Consider the following 24,056-nt stretch of genomic DNA (forward strand, 5'->3'; position numbering starts at 1 on the left):
AAAATGATGGCTGATCTGTCAGTGTGATGGACTTAGATTGGGAATACCTGCATTTGAATCCTAACATGATTCATAAATAGTCAGGATGATTTTATTGTAAAGCCCTTCCCACATTAAAAGGAGTAGATAAATAATTAATAATAAAGTTAATGACTATAGAATGCCTGCTTTAAATGTGCATCACACGTACACCTTAGTATTTCTCATCCATAGGAAAGCAGAAATTGTACAAAATGCTTCAAGCCACACCATTTTGAATTCACCTCCAAATAACAAGTAGAACTCTTCATCCACCCCTGTGCAACCATTTGCCCATCCCATTCACCAGCAGCAATAATGTAACAAACAGCTGACATTGTTTACAAAAATTTCCAGAAGCAGCAGGCAAAAGGTACAGATAATCCATAAATTGCCTATAATGCTGTTACAGGCTAGAACAGCCCTTTTAAAAAGTTTAATGATTCATTTTGATCACTTCATAACTTTGTTCTTATGATGCCACTTTCAGAAGAAACAGTTGATCAATAACTGGCATTAACATATTTGCAATTTATAGGAGACACTGTTGTCCTGAAAATGAACCCCTCTGATATAATACTAAAAAGCTTATAGCAGATGAGAGAGATAATTAAAATAAAATAACAGTTTTACAATATGAGCATAGTTCCCAATCTATCCTTACCCCACTGTGTGCAAATGGATTCTGCAGAACCCAGGATTTGTACTATTGCAAACTAGACAGGGCCCATCATAATAAGCCAGGCTTCCTGGCTTAAACAAGCAGTGTGCTGGTACACATAGTCTGTTCACTCCTCCCTTTGTGTGAGCGGGTAAAACTAATCAGGAAGCGATCGCTTATCATTATGTCTGAATCTGGGATCCCACGTTTTCATTCCCCAACAAACCAAGTTTCATGAGCCAACCATAAACCATGGGTTTTTGTTGGCTCACAATCATGGCTTGTTTGGGAGTAATGAATTAGGATGCCTAGTGATCTACACAATGGAATTTACACAATGCAATTGCTGTGTTTTGTTGCTGCGTTCTTTTTGCTGCAATGCTTGGAGACATACAGTAGCAGGGATACAATAGGCCTTTCATCTGACTGTATCCACTTTGCCTCGCACAGCAAATCATAATTTGGTGGGTGACTTTTCAATCATAACTTCCAAATACCTGCAAACATTTTGGTCCCGAATATGTCATTATCTAGTTATTCTACATGGATAAAAATTAGAAGCCAAAGACTTAATTCATGTGCAGCAATAGTGCTTGGAAGGGGGACAATTTTGTTGAAAGCGTTTCGATCTAATTTAATGTATATTTATGTTTATTTATTTAAAAAAGAAATATGCTGTTCTAGAACTAACATTCTCTGGGCAGCTTACAATAAGAAGTTGAGTTAAACAATAAAATTTAAAAAATTAAAAGTACGGAATACAGCATAAAAACTTTAAGTGCACAATCCTATGCAAGATTGGACAGAAAAACCTCCTACAACTCCCAGCATTCCCCAACCAGCAGTGCTGGTTAGGGAATGCTGGCAGTTGTAGGACCTTTTTTCTGTCTAAACATGCATAGGATTGCACCCTAAGCTGCAGAAAATAAAATTGATAACTAAAATGTACTGCCAATGAGTAAAGAAACAGAATACTACCTGGAAAAAGATAAATGCATTTCTTAATGATGCATTTCTATGGATATCCCTGTTGTACTGATTCTGTTATTCTTGGGTTCAAGAAGATAATGGCTCATTTCATACAACACGTTTCTCAACTATGGTTTTAGAACTCCAATGCGGTTTTTACACCACCATTGAAAAATGTGTTGTCTGGCAGGAAAACTCCATGCAATGGTGGTGTTTTTTTGAACACACTCCGCACAGAATATAACACTGTGCAGAGGAGAGTTCCTGCACAACCGCTGTGTTGCATGTTGTGTGGAGGGCTCTGTGGAGTCTTCCGTTGCGTTGCGTTGACTTTTCTCACTGGCTACAGAGTTCTCTGGCTGCGATGGCACTCACAGAGCAGCAAAAAGGAGCTAGTGCCGCTCTATGGGCATGTCTACACCGGGCGATATCCCAGGGATCGTCCCGGGATTGTCTCTGTGTGTCCAAATGACACACAGGGGATCCCGGGAGCAGGAGGGAAGATCCCTGCATTTCCCTGGGATATCACCATACCCTTTCTTTGTGGTTTTTCCCATGGTCCCGAGATGATCCCAACAACTGTGGGTGGTGTGGACACCCATCCTGGCTTCTTCCCTCTTCCATGTGAGTAGCGGGGGTCATCAGAGGAGCAGGGATGGGAAGAGTCCAGGGTCATCGGGGGTGGGGTGGGGTCATTGTTTTTGTTTACTTACTCTTGCGCTGGAGTGCTTTTTAAAAAAGAAATGGCGGGTGTGACATCCTCCTTCTTCCCTGGATGTTGCGTGCCACGTGTGAACGCAGGGGGAGAATCTCGCGATCAGCATATCGCAAGATCCTCCCCCCTCCTTCCCAGAACACCGGGAGGTGTGGACATGCCCTATGAGAGCCATCGGGATTCTTTTTTGCAGGAATGACTGATGGGATATGAGGGGAGGAGAGAGGGTGGAGGAACTGTCAAGCAAATGGAGTTAGAACATGTTGTGTGGGGAGTACCTCCTAAAAGCTCAACGATTGAGTGTGGTTTTCACACTCAGTTGACTAATGTGTTGTCTGAACTGAGCCAATGAAAGAGGTAACCACCTTAGCATTGCACTGTGTTCCGTGATGCATCACTAAGACAACTGCCCACATATCGAGGAGTTCTGGTTCTAAGGCCAGAAGGCAGGGAGAGCACTGGGTGTGGAGAGGAACATGGGTGTGGAGAGGAACATGATGAAAGTACATAGTAAACACTGAGGAGAAGCCAATGGAGCAGGGAGGCACTATCCTCTGAATTAATTTATACAAAGCAAGTGTATGCTCCACTTAAGGAAAACTAGGGATAAAGCACAAATCCTTACCCTGAAGAATAGGGTGGACTGTGGATTAAACCCAATAGAGTGTTTACAAAGCTCTGCCACTGTGACTACTGCAGAAAGAAACAAGAAAAAAAAGCAGGTGTGTTCAATCATTTGAATAAATTATTTCTAAGGCATGACTTTTAAAAAGTGAATGGAAGTATTTTTCCTGAACTGAATCATCAAATAGTTCCTTAGTCAGATTTGAGTGGGAAGTAGCTTTTCAATTTAATCTGAAGCAAGGTGAAACCAACAGGAATAGACAACAAAACTCCACTCGCTAGCGTCTAAGAAATGCAGTGTAACTGGTTTGTGGCTTGTAGCTTAAATTACACAACTGCAGCACTACATCTGGTTATGTAAACTTTGATCAGATCTCAAAACATGTCTGTTGGAATATTAGTGCACGGACTGGTTTTACTGGATAAAAGAAGGGCAGTGATAGTGCATATTTTTACTTGGGCTCACTTTTGATGACAGAGTTAAGACCCCTAAGGGCCTGAAATGTATTTATTCACTTTTCAATATGATTTCATATGGAAATTGCCATTTCAAAGCCCGGGGGGGGGGGGGATGGGAGAGCTACTAAGTAAAATAAATAGATTAAATATGTAATAAACTTATGGCTCAGCTATCAATAATACATGGTCAGTGTGTGCAGGGGAGGGGGCCTGCATTAGAAGGCCCAAGAGAGCTTGGCTGGAGAGGTGCCCCACCATTGTAGGGTATGGCAGCAGTAGCCCATGTCTCACAGATGAATACCAGAGACGGTGCATCCCTGGGTTGGTACGTATCGGATTTCTGTCATTCAAGGCTCACCAAGTCCTGATGGGCTTGGGTAAGTGAGTAAAAACAGGAGTTTACAATGAAAACTGAGGTGCAAAATTAGCAAGAGCTACTGAGAAAACCAAAACAATGTATTTTCTAATGGTTACTGCTGGCTCCCATGAAAGATTAAACCCCACCCTGCTGTATAAATTTTATTTATTTAAAATATGTCTTGATCGCCTGTCAGAGCAGGAGCCCTCCCAAGGTGGCATACAACCGTAGAATTTACATAATAAAAATCAATGGAGTAATAAAAACAGCAAACATTCCCAAAAAGCAACAGACACCAGCATAAGACAAAACCAACAATACACAATTGCACCTAGGGCATGTCTACACCTATGGATGTAGAGGGCCGAAGAGGGAGCGATCCCAGACTTACCTACTTCTGGGATTGTCGCCCTGTGTCTACACGGCCGCGCGACGTCCTGGATGGGAGGAGTGACGTTGTGCGGGTTGCGGCCGCCATTTTTTTTTTAAAAAAAGGAGGAGCTGGAGCGCACTTGCGCTCCAGCGAAAAATAAGGTAAAAAAAGAAAACCCTCGCACTCCCCACCCCCACTGGGCACGGAGCTCTGTGCCCCATGCCCGGTTCCTGGCTCCTCGCGGTTACTCGTGAGGAGCCGGGACGAAAACGGGATGCCTAGCCACACCTCCTGCAGTCTCGCGATCATCACAGAAATGCGGGAAGAACCGGAATTAAAGTGTAGGGCCATACCCTGGGGGAAAGGGAGGGATCATCCCTCCCTGTTTCCAGGATCCCCTGTGCATCATGTGGACGCACAGGGACGATCCCCAGGATATCGCCCCATCTAGACATGCGCCTACAATTCATTCTGATAAAACATAATCAGGGGAAGGCCAAAGTAAATAAGTACATTTTCAGGGCCTTTCTTAAAGGCTGCTATCTTAACGTGTTCACTTTGGCATTCCCCTGACTGTGTTTTAGTAGACTGGGTTGTAGTTGCAGCTCTATTTTGCTGGCTAATGCTTATTGGAATAAACCCGGAACTTTCACCTACACCTGCCAGTTCACTTCCTCCAGCTCCTGGTCACCTCAGGTTCTACAATGTTGAAAGTCTCATGGAGACTAAGACAATGATGGTCAGGATAACCATAAAGCAACAACTGGTTTGGGGAGTATATGAAATCCTGAGGTAGGCAGAACACTGTCTTTTTCAAGACCATGGAGCTGGTGGATTACTTCTTGAGTCATTTATTGTCAAGATGTTTACATTTTCTTTGCCTTGAATTTCATAACGTTTGATAGGTTCATTGTTCTTCTTTAAGTGAAAATGCACCATAAGAAGACCTTTGCATTAAAAAAAAGTCTCATTAGTCTTTCCAAATGTCAAAAAATTGTGTGTGCACACATGCCAAACCCCTGGGTCTCTGTTTTCTCTTTAGATGCACCCCCCTGCCAAACCATCTTTTAAACTCAGGGGAATTTTAAAAGTGGTTTGCGGTTTGTTGCCAGTTATTGAAAAGGAAATAGACAGAAAACCACAGTTGTGTGCACACAATTCTTAGGCAAGTAATATTCACCTGGGCCTTAATATATGCATAAATATGCAACAAAATTAAACTTAATAATCTATGATGTGACTACTGTGACTTACTATGTGCCACCATCAAAACCAATTATTTCTTGAGACATTTGGTAAAGCAACTTCTCAACTAATATAGCAGTTTTCTTAATACAAGATGGCTGAGACAATCCCTTTATTTTTCAAAAGCAAAGTGAGATTGTCTGAATATGTTCTATTGTTTGCATTCCAACAAGAGATGCAAAGCATATGAGATTTTATTTTGGACTTTTTTATTCCGTCCCCCCAAAACGTTGCTGTCATGACTTTCAAGAAAATATTGATTTAAATTCTGGATGTCTTTATATGTGCTTACAGTTTCCTAATGGAAAATCTACAGGGCACTGTGTGGCTGGTATGGCTTCCCATCCCCAAGATGTCTATCAGGACTGGGGTAAATCCACTGGCAACTATTGAGACTGGGGTAAACCAAGGTCCAGCAGGGTAGGAGAAAATTCTAGCTTAGAAGCCCACCAGATAGGAACAGGAGTACCAACATCTCAGGGCAAACTAATAAGCAAGGACTGGTGCTGCTTTCAGGAGGAAACATGTCATCCATGTCAGCTGAAAAAGAAGCTATGATACCTCTGTCTAGCATCATCAATTTAAACAGTAGTAGTGAAAAGGTGTATGAAGTTTTAAATAGTATTCCACCCCCGTCTTTATGGGACATGCATCCAACAGAACAAAAGAATAATCAAATTCTGACACAGCAATGGGTCTTCTCAAAGCAAATTATATGAAACAATTCTTTCCCAGGTTCTAAAGTTTGCACTATCATGGATTACAATTATTTAGTATTGGGGGAAACTAACTTGCTAAAGGATGCTCTCATGTCTTCAGCCAGCTGCTATCTTTCTTAGAACACACCGTACATGTCTCTGTATATAACAATTTTTTGTTTGCTCTTCATGCTCATTAGTACAGAAAAACAACCATAGCTGTTAAGTCAAATTCTTTCTTTCAAGGACAAGCATTCCACAACTCCTTAAGGGCAACTATAACAAGTGTCAAATTTCAATCATTTTCATAAAGTCCACTGATCAACTTATGGTGCTCACCACACAAAAGGAGTTCCCTCAGGCTTTGGGAGGGAGGAGGTAGAGAGGAAATATAAACAAAATGGCTGACTTTACATAGAGAAATAAAATGGTTCAGGATGTCTCTCTCCTTCAACAAATAAAAGGTACACTCATAAGAAATTGCTGTTCTTTCTACGGGGAAGCTATTGAATTCTACTGAGAAGAAAGCCACAAGTAAAAGGAACTTCATTTCAAAGCCCGTAACATTTTAAAATCATTTTAAACAGATTTTAAAATGAGAAACGTTTCATTCTAAAACACCAGCTTCAGTCACAAACAAAAGTATGCTACAATACCACTTATAAGATGAGCGAGAACCAATCAGGAACACACCAAACCTCAAAGAGGGAACATGGATTAACAGCCAACAGTTGAATTCAATAGCCAATCAAGCCGCATTAATAAATATCAAAAGTAATGACTGTGTCCACATACTATGTCCACATACTATGTCCACATCCACCCAATTAGACCATCCCACATCATAATCCACTGCATAGTGCTTCTTCTTATTTTACCTCCTCTGTTTTTTCAATTTTTTGTGACACATAGGGCGGGGTAGCAGCTAAGTATTTACAAAGCCTGTGTATCTACAAAGTCAGAGGTTCAATCCTAAGAATCCTCAATTAAAGGATAGCAGATAGCAGACCTGGAAAATAACATAGAGCATGAAATTCTTGTGGTGTACTCCCAATCAGTACTAAGACAGATAGCAGGTAGCTAATTTGGCTCAATATAAGGTAGCTCCTAGTACAACATTTAGTCCTTGTATAACTTCCATATTCTTATGCCTATCAGCATATGTTCTCCATTACATGTCCTTCAAGATCACTCTATCGCAGCATGGCAGAAGAGGCCAAGCACAACATGTTTTGAAATTATGTGCTTTTTCTCATTCTCTCTAGCTATCAGTGTGTAGTTGTGACCCAGGCTTCAGACCCCTTGCACAGTAAACGTGAGGCAGGAGAGCCACAGAGGTCATCCAAAAATCAAATCTTCTAAAAAGGAATACCTACCTACCTCTAAATACTGCTGATTTAATGTGTTTGTACAGGCACAACTATTGTGTATATGGTATCAAAGATTGCTAGAAAACAGCATCTCCCTGCTAGGGAGAAAGAATCAAAAGACTATTTGGAGAAAAATATGACTTTCCCCAAAGCTTCTTCCAACCACCACTAATTATCTTCATGACATGGCTCAATGTAGGAAGATATCTTCCCAGTGGAAGTGAGCAGTAAACAATTACCACTGAATGTACACAAGTCCTCTACTCCAAATTAGGGAGAAGACAATACAAATTTGCCATAAATTGAGGATTATGTCTAAGGTGTTTTTGGATTATCCCTCCTTTTCCACATTAGTGCCATTTCTTTCTTGGGATTCCTGGCTGGGAACTTTCACCTTCATCTTCTCCGTTGTACTTTTTTCACTTCCTCCTTAAATATGTTTGATCTGTGATTTTTTTAATATTAAAAATCAATGCCGCAAACCAATGATAGAATTTTAATTGATCATCTTGTCTTTTAACCAATTGATAAAATTAATAAATTTTAAATAAATATGCATAACCAAAATCTCAAACACCTGTTTAAGATAACTGAACTATTAAAACATTTCTTGATTAAACTGTAACATATATCTCACAGTCAGATGGACAGGTCTTCAATATTTATCATGATGTTTTCTAATACTGTAAACACTAGAATTAAATTGCCCTCAAAAAATAAAACCATCCCACCAATTAAAAATTGGCATTATTGTTTTAAACTCCTGCCTCAGTTAATCAATTAAAACTTAATTAATTGATGTATTGATTAAATTGATCAAAGTTTCAAGATTAATAAAAATGCTAGGAAACCCACCGTTAATTACTGCCTGCTATCTTAAACATTTTTCTCTGTTTTTGTTGTGTGCTCACAGACAACTTGCGGACTATGGATCAGAGTTTAAAAATCACTGGGTTAAATGATTTGAGCAATTTACAGATTCATAAAAGAGGAAGTTAGCAGAGTAAGCACTATAATATCTTTTTGGAGAGGAAGCAGATGCGGTATTCTGAGTTGCGCAAGTATACCTGCATGATCCTTTGGGAAGCCAGGCAATATGTGAGTATATACCTACAGAGGTTAGAGCAAAGGTAGACAATATGATGCCTATGGGCACCTATGTGCTGTATTCTAATTAAAGTACCACCAGAAAGTTGGACAGGAGTAAAAGCCACTTATCAAATCTTTATATATGCAGCTCAAATTTGCTCTTGCCATACCCATGTAGGAAATGCTATCCTGAAAATACTTTCTCAGCACAAGCTACAAGCTTGTATGCTGCTACAAGCTGTTCATAGGTTACTTTACGCTTTTGCACATTATGCACTGTTCTAAACAGAAGTCAAGTATATATTGCAAAACATTTCACATTTATTTTTCTACTTCTGTTGTTCCTTTCCCCACTCAATCTATTCTATTGAAAATGCAACTAATTTAAAAGAAAACATGTGTCCACCCTCTGTATTTGCTGCACAATAATTTTGTTAGACAAGTCAATTAAAAACCTAGCTGTTCAGTTTTCAAATGAGCAAGGTCTCCACTGAAGTAAATAAAAGGGAACAGAAAAATGTCTTTTGATTTAAATGAATTATTTTAAACGTATTTCCAAGAAGAAATATGCCAGAGCAGTGGTTGGCAGTACTTTTAGCATAAAGAGCTGCACTAGAAATACATCCCAAAATGGAGGCTGAGATTAGTATGCATGATTTAGCAGAAGTTATTTGCATATCTGGGCTAAAGAGAGCCAGTAGACACGTTGTATTCATGCTCCAATAATCTTAATCCAAAATGTAACAACAAGAAAACAGATCTAGACCTCCCAAAATACGACACCCTTCTTCCCACACATACACATGGATGCAAGCTTTTTACTTGCAATAGACAGTTTTACAGAACGCTGCACTTCCAAATCACAAATTTAATATACCTATCACCACCAACATTCACACACACACACACACACACACACACACACACACACACACCATATTTACTTTCTAGACTTTAAAATAATGGCTACAATACTAGATTATTTTGTATTCAAGGATTTTCAATTAAAAATAAATTTAACTGGTAACTTCAGCATACAATGTGGCCAAGAACCAGACAATGCTAGGAAATCACAAGATCTTCCAGCACTAGTGTAAGAAAGCAGTCCTTGCAACAAATTGACCTTGAATGGGTCCGCTTCTCCATTCCTCCCTGGAGTGGCGGACCCAGAAGGTGGGTGCTGGGGGAATTCTGTTCAACTCGTCAGCCGTTGACCTGTGGAGTCCTTCAGGGTTCTGTTGTGTCCCCCATGCTATTTAACATATACAAACCATTGGGAGAGGTTGTCTGGAGTTTTGGGGTACAGTGCCACCAGTACACTGGTCAGTCGAAAGACAGATCAGGGAATAGGGATTCACTCCCCCTGAAGACACAGTTCCGCAGCTTGGGTGTACTTCTGGATTCAGCCCTGAACCTGGATGCCCAGGTTTCAGTGGTGGCCAGGAGTGCATTTGAATAATTAATGCTAGTGCGCCAGCTGTGCTCGTTCCTAGAGATGTTGGACCTGGCCACAGTGACACATGGCCCGATTGGATTACTGTAATGCGCTCTACGTGGGGCTGCCTTTAAATGTTCGGAAACTTCAGCTGGTTCAAAGAGCTGCAGCCAGAGTGTTGACTGGGACTGGTTATAGGGTGCACACAACTCCCCTGTTAAAACAGCTCCACTGGCTTCTGCAATTCAAAGTACTGTTTATGACCTATAAAGCCCTATATGCCTTGGATCCAGGTTATATGGAAGACTGTATTCTGGAAGCCCTTCTCTCAGTCCCACCACCATCACAGGCACACCTGGAGGGAACGTGGGAGAGGGCCTTCTTGGCAGCTGCGCCAGTGCTCTGGAACTCTCTTCCCAGGGAAGCTAGATTGGCTCCCTCCTTGATGTGTTTTCAGAGGCAAGCAACAACTTTCTTGTTCTGGCAGGTCTTTGGTGAATAATCTGGACCTCCATCTATGCCTAGGACTTTTAAAATTGTATTTTATCATGTATTTTAAATGTTTAGATGTTTTAATATTGGAACGTATTTAATACATTTTTAACTTTTGTATATTTCTATTTATAGGTTTTAACTATATATGTTTTAATTTTTAATGCTGCCTTGAGGCCCAGCATTGGGCAAAAGGTGGAAAACAAAGAAATATAAAAAAAATAAATAATAATTGGCAGTGAACCAAAAGCAGAAACCACTACTGGCTGTTGGCTATCCTGCTATAGGAGTAGAGAACACCCTCCTGCTGTGCCCACCTTTGGTGAGATAGTGATATCTTATGCACCTCTTCCTAAGCACTGTTAAATGATTGTAGTGGCTCCAAGGTTTTTTCACCAATGCAATATCCTGCTTTAAACCGGAGCGTCCATTCTGCCACTACAATGCATTGGTTTGTTGTTTGTATGTGTTTATTTTTTGTAAATAATGGCAGAGTATAGGAGCTGGACAGATTTGTTTTTCTTTAACTTTTAGGAAACATGGTACTAAAGGACAGGAAATAACACTTAGAGAATAACAGATGCAATTTCCTGAAAGCATGTAGTTCGGTAAAGAACTTACAAGAACTATCTCTTCCACCAAATCACCACCCAACATTGCTGTATCTATACATTTCAACACAATAGCAATGTGATACAGGAAAGTGAGAGCAACTTCAGCCTCTGAAACTATTATTTAAAGGTCTAATTTGTAAGTGAAGGTGCAGCTTCCAGTTTTATAGGTCTATAAGAACAGCCGAAACTAGAGTTCTTAGGTTCTATGGAAAATCTGCACTTTGTGACCAAAAAGGGGGGGAAAATGCAACCTATAAAAAGAGGAGGGGGGAATAGACAGCTGTAGCTGCGTAGGCTTTACTTGTATTTATAGCGGAAAGTACTATCCAAGGTGTGATTTTTTCACTGCCGCAAGGTCACAGAAGTAGGAAGAGGAAGGGGGGGGGGCTACAATAAAGTGGATGCCATAAATTTCAGCCAAGCCTTCCTTCATCATTACGTTCTGGCTATAGCCCTTATTCACACTGTAGATGAATACAACTGCACAGTACGTTATGTACATGGCTTTCAATGTGGGCAATACCTCACCCTGCACGTTTGTATACATGACATGACATCACAGTCTTTGCTGAGCTATCTCATCCCTTCTCCACCCCCACAAGTGGATTGGTGAGAGGTATGTGAGTGTACACAAAAAGAATACGTGTTTTAGAGGGCAGTTGAAGCTCATTTCTTCAACAATAAAAAAGCCACAGACCAGAATAGCATAGTTCTCTAATAACTCTACCTTATGGTCTTTGGCATGTATTGTTTACACAAACAGGTGAGGTGGTAAATCTGTCTCTGGATTGCACCATTTCAGATTGGGGGAAGGGGGATACATGATTGTATTGTCCCGCACAAACTAAAAATCCTTGCACACAGGAAACAAGATGTCAAGGGAAAGGCTTCCCACTTAGCCTTCTCTTTGGCATGCTTGTTTACTATGTGTAAGAATGTTTTCTCAAGGGATAGCATTCTAGTAAACCCTTATCTGCTGTTTGAAGCAGTACATTCCTGACACAGGTTTACCACCTCATTGAAGCTCAAGTCCTAGTTCATAGCTTGCCTCTTAACGAAGCCTCCCAGCAGTTGTAGTGGCCCTACGACTGCAAGACAGCTACTACAAACCTCAAAATCCCTCTTCCTTGTGCTTCAGGGCAAACAGGGAGCAGATGCTGCTTACTTATCTTCACAGCTGTGCGGCACTTCACTGTTTTTGCTAGAGGGAACCAAGATATCGTTAAGAGAAAAACACACAGCATTGCACTCCACTAATGTAGGATGAATTAGCAATGCTTTCCACCTTGCCTGAAGCACTTCCAAGAAGAGGGCTGTAAGGGGATCTTAAACATATCTGCTTGTAAATGCTTTGCAGTGATACCTTGTTAGGAGACAATATATGAAGAACCAGGGTGTAATTCTCTAAATTAGATATGCTAAACCTTTGGCTTTCTTGAGAATTAAGTATTTCTCACCTAGAATAAAATAATACAAAATTAAAAATCTGGGGTTAGGAGTCCTGAGAACCTGCATTTTCATTTGTCTGCAAGGAAATGCTCAACTTAGTCACTGTGAGGAAAATCTCAAGAGTGTAATGCTGTGTACTCTAAACAACAAAACACACTCACCAGTGGATGCTCCTATAGCCAAAGACACACCATACTTCAATTTCTAAACTGTGCAGGTGTGAAGGGAACAGAAATGCAAGAGGAAGAAGAGAACATACAACAAAGAAACAAGGTGTGGAGTGATAGGTCTGAAACAGACCCAATATGGAGGAGATCCTGGACAGAGCATCAATAGGTTTCCAGAGAAAAGATTTCTTGGGAGATGGGGTGGGAGGAGGAGTGCTGTAGAGAGGGGAAATACGTTACACTTCTGGGTTAAGGGGTGACCGAATAAATAGGTGATTTAGATTCAGGCTGTAGCTAGACCTAAGGTTTATCCCAGGATCATCCTGGGTTCGTCCCTGCCTGAGCGCTGGATACCCTGTGTGGCACTTAAATGAACAGGTTTGACCCCAGGACAATCCTGGGATAAACCTTAGGTCTAGCTATGGCCTCAGACTATCTACTCTGGGTGGAAATAGTCCTAGAAACGGCTCTGCTCAAGGTTCTCTCCTAAATGCAGGTTATCTGGTCCTCAAAGAGCAATATCGATTTTTGTTCTTACATTTTACCAGGACTCCTAATCAGAGTCCACATTTGTCAATCAAGGTGATTGCTACATTTTATTATCATTGATACATCCAGCATTGTAGCTTCCTGGAACATGCATACAGGATTGGGTATGTCTTTTTCCAGAAATATGCGGTACTCATTTTTTACCACTACAAATAGACATGAAATAAATTCTAAATCTGTAGTGCAGGTGCCTTCTGAATGTGCAACTTACATTGAATAACCTGAAAATACAGACAAGCATGTCCAAATTACAAGCAAATTCTTAACTTTATTGTGCTTCTCCATTGTTTTCAATTATAATTTAAATTAGAAGACAAACAATAAACTGAGCTTTTCATTTAGGAAACAGCAGTAACTAAAACAGCTCAAAGCTCCAAACTGGAAACATTTATTCATCTGCTGTTAATATCTGGCCAACAGCCCAAATGAAACTGCTTGCATCTGCATTGTGCAACGTTTTATTGGCACTTTATGGTAGACTATCTACTATAAAACATGTTAAGGGTAATAGGAGACATTTTTACAGTGAAAAAAAATTCTTTATCCACAAATTCATGTTGTTCACAAACTAACTCCTTGCTGTTTTGAAAACTACTGCAATGGTCATCATCTCATCTTCCTATTTCTTTTTAGACAGCTCTATTTCGTGTGAATTATGGAGAAACTCCCCGGATGACACAGAAGGCAGTTGAACAGCAAGGAATGAACACAAAATGGACAAGAAGGAGAGAAGAATGGGGGGCCCTTCAAAATTAGATTTGTGCTGTTAGACATTTTAATAGGCCCACCTCCTTTTGTTTGTAAGAATTCAATCAATTTGGCCTTGTGTTGTAAGGTACAATATAGCTACCACAAAATGGAGTGAGAAGTAAACAAGAAACAAAATGCCAAGTCCACAGCTTGCATTGCCAAAGAGAAGCAGTAGCTGACGCCAAAACACACATCAAAAGCTGTATCTGTAAGTATGTAGATGCTTTGTTTGAATACAGATTCTCCACTGCTGGACTCCAGCCCTCTAAATCAGTTTAAACTGCAGCAGTGCAAACAGTGACCGGTACCACTGCTGTAGAGACGTGAGGAACAGAAGCAACCAGCTTTGTCCTGCTTGTGAAGAAACCATTCCCTGATACATACCACCACACTGTAGCTTTGCCCTGTGCCATAGGGACCATGGGAACAAGCCCTGATCTCATGTGCTCCCTCCTCAGACATCCCCTTTTCCTCTTTAGTACTTCGGTTTGCATCAAATCATGGTTTGCAGTTACATCAGAATTTGATCCTGGTTTGCAGCATGTTTACACTATGCCTTATACCGAGGATCACCTCGGGATCATCCCTGTGCGCCCACATGATGCACAGTGGATCCCAGTGCCAGTGAGGGAAGACCCCTGCATTTCCCTGGGATAACTGGGACGGCTTTACCCCATTTTTTCCCATGGTCTTGGGACGATCACAAGTAAATGAGAGGAGGCGGGAACCAGGCACAGGGCACAGAGCTCTTAAAGCGCTCTGTGCCCATTGGGGTTGGGGAGGGGAGCGGGGTTGGGGCTTTTTTCTTTTCTTTTTTTTTACTTTTTCGTTGGAGCGCAGGTACGCTCCAGCTCCTTTTCTTTTTTAAAAAATGGCAGGTGCAATGTCCTCCTTCCTCACGGGATGTCGTGCGCTGCATGTGGACTGAGCGGGAGGTGTAGACATGCCGGGAGGTGTAGACATGCCCTTAGTTTACAGGAGTGAGAACAAACCATAATTGCCAGTTCGTAAGTAATAGCAACCTATGATTTGATCGAACCATCTTAATTAAACCCATGCTTTATTGTTCGGAAACAGGAAGGGATCCCTTCCTAATCCCATCACAGCTGGATAAAACCCACTGCATGGCACAGCAGGAGTAGACTCCATTTAACATAATAAGAAACTGTGCAGCAACACCACTGGCTGTTGTATGCTACCACATGAAGTTGATATTGGGTTTCAGCAGCTGTGTGAAGGGATGCGGGCCTTTTATATCAGGAATTTATTACTGACAAAATAGCTTCAAGAGACTGTGCTGCCAGTTAGTGATTAATTTCTCGGTGGACAAAACTTAGTTCTTACCAAATTAATATAACATTACAGACCAAATATTAGTTTTCCTTTACAGACATATTACCTTTGTCCTAACCTATGATGACTTTCACAAAAAACTCAAAAAAACATGAAAGAAAGAAACTGTCTTAACAAAGACCAAGATTCTTCAGCTGCTGCGGAGCTGAACAAGCCTCTACAATTAGATGGCAGACAACTCTGAGTTACTGAAATGATAGCCATTTGAGAGAATGGGAATGAAGAAACTATTGAATAAAATAATTTCTCTCAACATTCTCAGCATTTTCCACATCACTTAGGGGCAAATGAGATGATATAAGATAAAAAATAAGCGAAAGCATGTTTAAAAGAATCTCTTCCCAGTAGCAGAACTTTTAGCTATAGAAGTACTGCTATATGACCTTGATTGTAAATCACTCAATAACTCCTTTAATTTTGTTGCTTCAGAGAGAGCATTAGAATAGCATCATAATTACTTTGCATGCAGTAAGTCCTAGGCTCAATCCCTGGCATTTCCAGTTAAGAAGGGACTCGGGTACCACAATGTGAAAAACCCAGAGACTGGTACCAGCTGGAGCAGATAGCACTGGAATAGATAGAATAATGATCTGGCTCAGTATTAGTCAGCCTTGAAACTTCGAAGGATGATTCTGCTAATTTCTATCTCGTCTGACCTCTACTCACCAGGAACAAAAACAAGTGTGGTCAGAGAGTGTTGCACCAGGACTCGGAAGACTTGGGTTCAAATCTCTAGGCTATGAAGCTCACTGGATGGCTTTTGACCAGTCATCAAAAGTGTTGTTACGTTATGGGACATTGTGAGGATAAAATTAGGGGAGGGAATCATGCATGCCACCTTCAGGGTTCCTGCCCTGAAAGACAGCCTAGAAAGATGACGACGACGACAACAACAACTGTAATAGATAAAACTGCTACAATTATTTTATGAGCAGTACATATTCTTAGTAAGATGTGCAGATTACTCGAATTATTTACAATTTATTCAAAACAAAGAATAAGAACAGATATAAGAAACAACTGAAGTAAACATAGTACAATGTTTATTTTTGCTTCTTCACCATAGCAAACAAAAGACTCCCCCCCCCTATTTTTTTCACATTTTTTGAATGCATAGAGATCATGGTTTTCCCCAAAATTATAAATTGCTATTTATTTTCTAAGGCAGTCACCTGAGTCTTGTTCCTCTTGCCATTATATCTCCATCTTAAAGCCTGATCAGCAACTGTTCACATTTGGTATGTTCACACAGTTTATAGATATATCTGTATCTATATAGATATCTGCTACAATCATAAACTGATTTAGGAAGCAATCCTATGCACATTTACTTGGAAGTAAGTCTAACTGAACTCATAAGACTTACTTCTGAATAAAGTTGCCTAGGACTGCACTGTTAGTCAAGAGCCTCATATGGAAAATACTCAGCCACTAATGTCTCCAGAGTATCTGGCAACATATGTTGCCAGATACATAACAAAACATAACAACATAACAAAAATAACAATACATAACAACATAACAAAAATATCAAGTTTTGTTTGTAGGATCTCAGTCCTATACTTTCTCATTTGTAGGCATCCACATGGGTAAACACATGTTCTTGGCACTCCTACAGGTACCAGATCCTAATTTTTCTCATGGGGCTGATATTAACTTATATTGAGGCTCTCTCAATATACAATTTTTATAAATTCTATTTTCCATATATATTCCAGGAATGCTCCTTGATATTGCCAAGTTCTTTATCCCATTGTTTCACATAATTAATCTCTTTATCATTGAGACTTATTAAGATTTCATACTTTTTGGATATATTCCATTTTAAGGCAGGGTCCAATAAAGATATTGTCAGCTTTTTACTTCGTTCTGATGCATCTTCTCCATTATAAAATGACTTACTTGAAAATATCAACATAAAAGTGCCCTCTGACCCTGCTAGCCTTCTGGAATATTTTGATAGTCTATAAAATTTTCATTTCTCTACAATTTTATTCATCTTTTTGTAGTTAACTCTATTTATCTGTATTACCTCCAAAAGGTTTTTAAGTCCAAGCAGCACAAGTGTAATGCACATAGTTCTATTTAACACAGGGTATGCTGAGGAGTGATGAATGTACACTATTTATTGGGACTTCCAGGAAAATGGCGATGGATGCTGGCATGTAAATCGTGAGCTCTGGTTTTTATCACAGCTTTTATCACAACTTTCCTGCAGTTTAGAAAGTTCTAAAACTTTCCTGCAGCTTCTGAAATATTAGTCTTGCATAGCAAGGGTAGCCAACCAAAGACTCAAGGCTAAAGATTAAAGGAAGAGAAGAGAAAAGATAGTGAGGGAGGAAGATAATTAATCAGAACAAGAAAATCTTCTATCGCCATTTACAAACGGCGGTGGTCTGAAAGTTTGTTAAAATTACTGCTGACAAACTCTTGCTAAGTATTAAACACTTAGTTTGTTTAAAAAACTGCCTGTGCCTGAAGATACCAATTTGCTACAATTAGCCAAGTATAACATACTTACCACATATATACTATTTATTTTATACCAGCTAGATATTCAAAAATCATATATAGTAGAATTCAAGATCAATAAACCAGAAGGTGGGATTGGAGAATCAATAGTTCTCTTTAACTGCATAAAAGACTCGTCGTTCCAGTTTCTACCCACCCCTCCCCCTGATTTGGTTTCAATAGTTTTCTCAACTTTCCTGAACTGAAAAAACACTTTTGAGACATGGAACATGCAACTCATGCTTGGAAAAGGTCCAGCTATCCAAACAGATTAAGCTTGCATATTTTGTGGATTACTGCCAAACATTTGGGGTGGGGGGATTAAACAAAATGAAATTGTGTTGAAATAAAAGTGTGAAAATGATGGAGACAAGTACACGGTACACCAGAACTGATTGGCAATGTCTGCATCACTAAGGTTAAATTGGAACTCTTGATGTTCTAACTGCCTCTACAAAACATTCTATATGCTAGCCAAATGTAAAATAACAGTGTACAGAGGTTAAAATTCAAGGCAAAGCTATAGATAAAGCTCCATAAAGCCAACAAGAAATTAACTTTGATATGAGTTTCAATAGAAAGTATTTTAGTTATTTAGTTATTTTTAAGTAGAAGCTTACTTTGTGAGATATAATACAATATCCTTTTCAATAGGTTATTCTAATAAAAGTTTAAAATAAAAATTATGCATAAATTTTATCACACTCATCCATTCCTTTTCCCATGATCAAGCTGCCAAAGAATAGTAAAGGCTATCATCTATAAGAGTGGATATGCTAGATCTATGTAACTGCTTTTAATACCATAACATCCAAGCATTTATAAGAAAAGCTACTTAGACTTTCATTGTTTAATTCTTCCCAGAGCAGCTCTTTTTTGAATGATGGAATGACCAATTTAGGATATTTTTCATGACATATTCAAATACCCCTATGGGAATAATTATCAAATATTCTGCAATCATAAACAAGAGGTCCCATCAAAGCTCATTTGCTTGATGATAGAAGTTTAAATTGAACAGAACACACACTGGGGTGGGGTGGGGGCATTCCATTGTGTTGGGCTTGCACATGGGAAGCCCAGATTCAAATCTCTGCTTATCTATAAAGCTCACTGGATCCACCTTGGACAAGTAAGCACATGCTTTGCATGCAAGAGGTCTTACGTTCAACCCTTGGCATCTCCAGGCAGGGCCACAGGTATCTCGTCTGACTGTATCCCGCATCTGTCCTGTATCTTCTGCAGTGCATTGGCAATGCCTGAACCACTAAGGTTAAATTGGAACTTCCCAAGTTCCTGTCGGCTTTCCCCTAGGATTTAGTTTAAAAACCGTTCTGCCAACAGTTTAGCGCCAGCAGTCTGTTTCCATTTTGGTTTAAGCGAAGCCCATCCCTCTTGTAAAGGCTTGGCTTGTCCCAAAATGTTCCCCATGCCTAACAAATCTGAATCCTTCCTCTCTGCACCATTGTCTCATCCATGCTTTGAGACTACTCAGCTGCGCCTGTGATTTATGTTAAAATATTCAATGCCTTGGAGGATTATTGTTCTATTATTCTGTATTAAATGTTGTATTATATACTACAGTATATTCCTTTTCAGATGCACAAAAGTTGTGTACCTCAGCATCTCACTGTCTATTGCTGTTACAACTGTCACCCAGTTTTTGTTATCTATGCCAATAATAACAACAACAACAACAACAACAACAACAATAATTCAAATAAGGGACATCTTTAATATATGCTTATGAGGAAGATTCCACCTTCTCCATCTAGAGCACTATGGCCTTTGTCTCCCTTAATGCCCGGATTGCATCCAGGAACCTACCTCCTGCCCGCACCACAGATTCTTGGCTACACTAGCCATCCAATCCATATGCAGCCCCTAAAAATGATACCGTGCACCAATCTGGAAGCGCTCTGTGATCAGTAGATAGACTCTATTGAGTTTTATATACATGTGACTATTTAACCATAATTAAAGGGCAACTCAAGGTAACGCAAATTACGCAACCATAACAAGAACAAAAACACCTACTTCAAAGATTGTCAGGGGCTTAGGATGATGAAGGTCAAAGATTTATGTAGACTTCAGAGATGCTGGGATACTAGACAGGAACAAGGAAAGGAAAAAAGGGCATCAAATGATAGCTATGAGAGTTTCAGAATCAAGCAAATTACCTGAACCTGAAATCATAAGGCTCTATTTTCTATATGTCTGAGGAAACTGCATCCTTCAGTCTATAACTCTTTTTGATTTAGGCCATCCAGATGCATCTGGAAGGAAGTTCATCAGCAAGGCATGAAGGTATGGCAACCCTTGCTGCATGTCCAATCACCCGGTACTTCGAAGGTACCCACCATGGCTAACAAGCTGTTGATAGACCAGCGCTTCATGAAATCCTTTTTCTAAAGCCATCTAAAGTAGTGACCATCAGCACATCTTGTAGAAGTGAATTCTCTTCAGTTATGTGCTGCATACTTCCCTTTATATAATATATGGCGCTTATTCCAACTGTAGGGGAAAAGGTAAAACGCAAAAGGTTAAATCCTTCTGCAAATGCAACTAAGTGCTTTTGAAGGATCAAAATATCAAACGCACCAGCACTTCCTCAGAAAACATGAATGAGGATGTCAATGGATGACTCAAAGCTATTCCTAGTGTCAACATGAGTACTTCGGACCTTAGAACTATCAGACAGGGATTCAATCTGTGCATCACCATCAGGATCTGGTCAAAGGAGGAAGCTGCAGGTAGATCAGAACAGCAAAGAATTATAACAGAGCATACAGTGCTGTCTGACTTCTATATAAGCTTCCAGATCAGGGTTGCTCACAAACCTGAGCAAGGGACATTACTGCTACTGCTGGTCCCTGTGTTAGTCTGCCTTACTCTGACCCAATTTCACCTCCCTACAGGAGGCAGATCCAACAACTGTTACATAAGTGCTTGAGGCACATCAATTTTACAAAAAAAGCAAACTTTCCATTTTTAACCCTACCACAAGTAGAGAGAAAAGTCTCTTTATGTAAATATCCCAATATAAATATTTAGGAATCTGGCATTGTCAGGTGCGTAAGTACAGATGTAAGTCTTAAACAGTAATAGGCAAGATAGAAGAAAGGTCTTTTCAATATAAGGCAGCTTCATATGCCGAGGACATCTGCCAGTTGGGCAGTCTATACATATAATTAATAAATGAAAATAAATGCTCATAAGCAGGACAACCAAATATATTTTGCATGGTGGATAGATGAATCCCACTTCTACACCAGTTCTTCAGTATCTCATTAACAGCCTATGGCAGTGTCAACAGTAACATCAACCCACCCTGTTGTACTGGTAGACTGTCCCCGGCTTGGCTCACAATGCTGGCAGAAAGTCACACATCAGAGAGTTGCACTGATACAGCAGCAACTCTGCTCCCTCCTGCTCATTTCTCTTAGTAAAGAAAGCCACAGTGCTTTTTAGCATCTCTAAGATGCATCTCATCAATGTGAGCCAGAGCTCAAACTGCTGCTGTCAAGCAAAGAGCCATTGAAGAAAACTGTACTGTTTTCACACCTTGTTATATAGAAAACTACAATTGCCACTAGAATCAAAACAAAGGTAGAAACCAACTCCAACACTATCTACATGCAAGGGCAAAAGTTACTGGTAGAATATGAAATAAAACCTACTTTAGTTTATTCAAAATGAAAAGCAATCCAACAATGGAACAAGAACAGGTACTTGTTTCTAACAAGATTTAAAATACCTCCTAAGGGAGATGGCAAATTATGCTGCTTGCAACACATCAACATCTCTACCAAATTATTATAAAGCAGCTTTGGTTTGTTGTAGGATAGTATTTCATCCTGTTGCCAAGTCTATCCTGTTGCCACCAGAAGTGTCTGCTTAAAACAAGTGTTTGATACTACAACAGACAGCCTTTTTGTTCAGTATTTGTATACCTTAAGATCTGCTTTAGAGTGCAAGTGAGGGTGTATCCTAACCTTCTTGTTCCCTAGGAAGAAGCGCCTGTTATATAATCAGCAAAGAGAGGGAGGGAGGGAGGGAGGGAAGGAGGGACACTCCCAGATGTGTGTGAGAGAGAGGGGGCAGGGAGGGAGTGAAAGAGGAAGAGCTTCTCCCAGGCTTTGTACTATAGCTATTTATTGAAGAGAGAACCAATGCTGCTGTATATATTTGAGAGCATGGTGCACATGTGCGTACACTTAAAACTAGATGTGTTTTTGGATATTGCACATGTGCTGCGCACGTTTGCCAGCCTCTGTATTCAAAGGACAGCAAATGTCTTTTGTGAGTGTATTGGAAAAAGAGGGAAGTGGAGAGAAGGAAGTGTGTGTGCGCGTGTGTGTGCAAGAGAGAAGAGAGAGAGCGTACAGAGACTCGGAAAAATACAGAAAGACTATGCACGAATTTGATTTTTCAGCCAGAATGAAGCTGAAAAGAAGATAATTAAAGATGTTCCCAGCATGACATGTACTATTGTTTTTGTTTGTTTTTCTGTTATAAGTGATTTTTTTTCTATTGATTGTAAGCTGCTTTGAGGGCTATTTGTTGGAAAAATGAGCATATAAATGTTGAAATAAAATACGCAAGAACTTAAGAAATACAAGCTGAGCTTGGCATCTTAAGAACCCTTGACCAGGACCATAATCATAAACACCTTCACATGGAAGCAAGTCCTATTGATTTCAGTGGCCATTACTATTAAATAAATGTGCCAAATAAAGGACATTTGAAATAATTGTATTTAATAATCCAAAAGAAGTCTATTCATTTTAGAGCAGAGGTGGAAAAGCATTTTGGTATTTGTGTTATAAGCTATGATCAGGGTATTGAACAGTTCCACTCTAAGGCACACACACGCAGTCTCCTTTGCCTTAGTCTGGCTTTGTATTTAGTCTCTGAGCCACGTTGAATGCAGCAGAACAGTGCAAGACAGAACAGTGTCTCTATACTTTCCATCTCCTGGCCAGCTATGCCATAAACTCCTGATGCAATTCGGCCAGCAAGGGTAGACAACCTGGTGCCCTCCAGATGTTTTGGACTACAATTCCCATAAGCTCCAGCCAGCATGGTCAGGGTTTATGGGAATTGTAGTCTAAAAAACCTGGAGAGTCCACCCCTGTATTAGAGGCATGACCAACCCAAATGAGATATAGGAGACTTAATATGGAGACTTGGAAGCTAAAATGTAGGACAGAGGAATAATTACCAAACACTGAAATTTGCAGCTACCCCAAGCTCAAATAGATGCAACAAGAAGTTCTGGATAGAGAACAATCGGATGCAAGAAAGGATTACTACCATTTTTAATAGAAGTGGAGAGGGGAAGACTGAATACATGACATTTGAACCATAGTGTTTCTTAGTAATACTCAACAAGCAAGATGCTAAAAGCAGATCTTCTCACTTCACACATAATTGACACATGGAGCCTACTCATTACCACAGAACGTTGTGATGACAACTATTTAAAAAATTGATTAATATAATCCACCTCCATGTTCAGAAACATTAGATCTCTGACTACCAGGTATGGATGAGAGGAGGAACATCACCATCACGTGAACTTTCCTGTACTCAAACTGTGAACACAATATACTGGTTGGCTTGACCCAACATACCAATTCCGATATCCCTACATATGCATTCAGCTAAAGGAAACAAGAGTGAAACCAACATTTAAGCTGCTGCCATGAATGCAAGAGCCACAATTCAACTTAAACAACCCACCCTCTCAGGCCTGCTTCTTGATACTGCTGCTTACAGAGAAATTCACCGTCTTGCCTAGTTCTTGGAATGCGCTTGGTTTCCTGCTTCAGTCTTATCACTGGTTTTGCAACTTGATTCCGGTCTTACTAAAGACCCTAGAAACAAGCACCACCTTCTGGATGCAGTCCAGCATTAGCCAATGGTTGTCTAGTATGTATGCGTTTGCAGGGTGGGGGCACCTATATCTTCTGCTCACTGCCAGATAAGTGGTTTGTGTTTCAGTGATGAGAACTTGTTTTTAGAGGTTGGAAGCCCAATTCTAGGCATATGCCTCCCCTCCTCAACTGTAAAAAATGACTGCACCAATAATTTGTTCTCAGAGGAGATCCTTGCAGAAAGCACACTGTACCCAACTTGTTGCTGTTTAGTACCC

The 24,056-nt window shown here is 40.1% G+C and overlaps 1 protein-coding gene across 6 annotated transcripts in view; it reads right to left on the minus strand.

The window, feature by feature from the left end:
- Positions 1-24,056, minus strand: part of ZMYND11 (zinc finger MYND-type containing 11) — a 110,116-nt gene that overhangs the window by 54,235 nt on the left and 31,825 nt on the right. For 5 of the 6 annotated variants that reach the window (XM_063125846.1, XM_063125830.1, XM_063125838.1 and 2 more), the window contains exon 2: positions 19,937-20,006. The exons of the other annotated variant lie outside the window; for it this stretch is intronic. The gene's annotated coding sequence lies outside the window, so the exon portion shown is untranslated. The remainder of the gene's footprint in view (positions 1-19,936; positions 20,007-24,056) is intronic. 6 annotated transcript variants of the gene reach the window in all.

This window comes from Elgaria multicarinata, chromosome 1 (assembly GCF_023053635.1).
Source record: "Elgaria multicarinata webbii isolate HBS135686 ecotype San Diego chromosome 1, rElgMul1.1.pri, whole genome shotgun sequence".
Classification (NCBI taxonomy): Eukaryota; Metazoa; Chordata; class Lepidosauria; order Squamata; family Anguidae; genus Elgaria; species Elgaria multicarinata.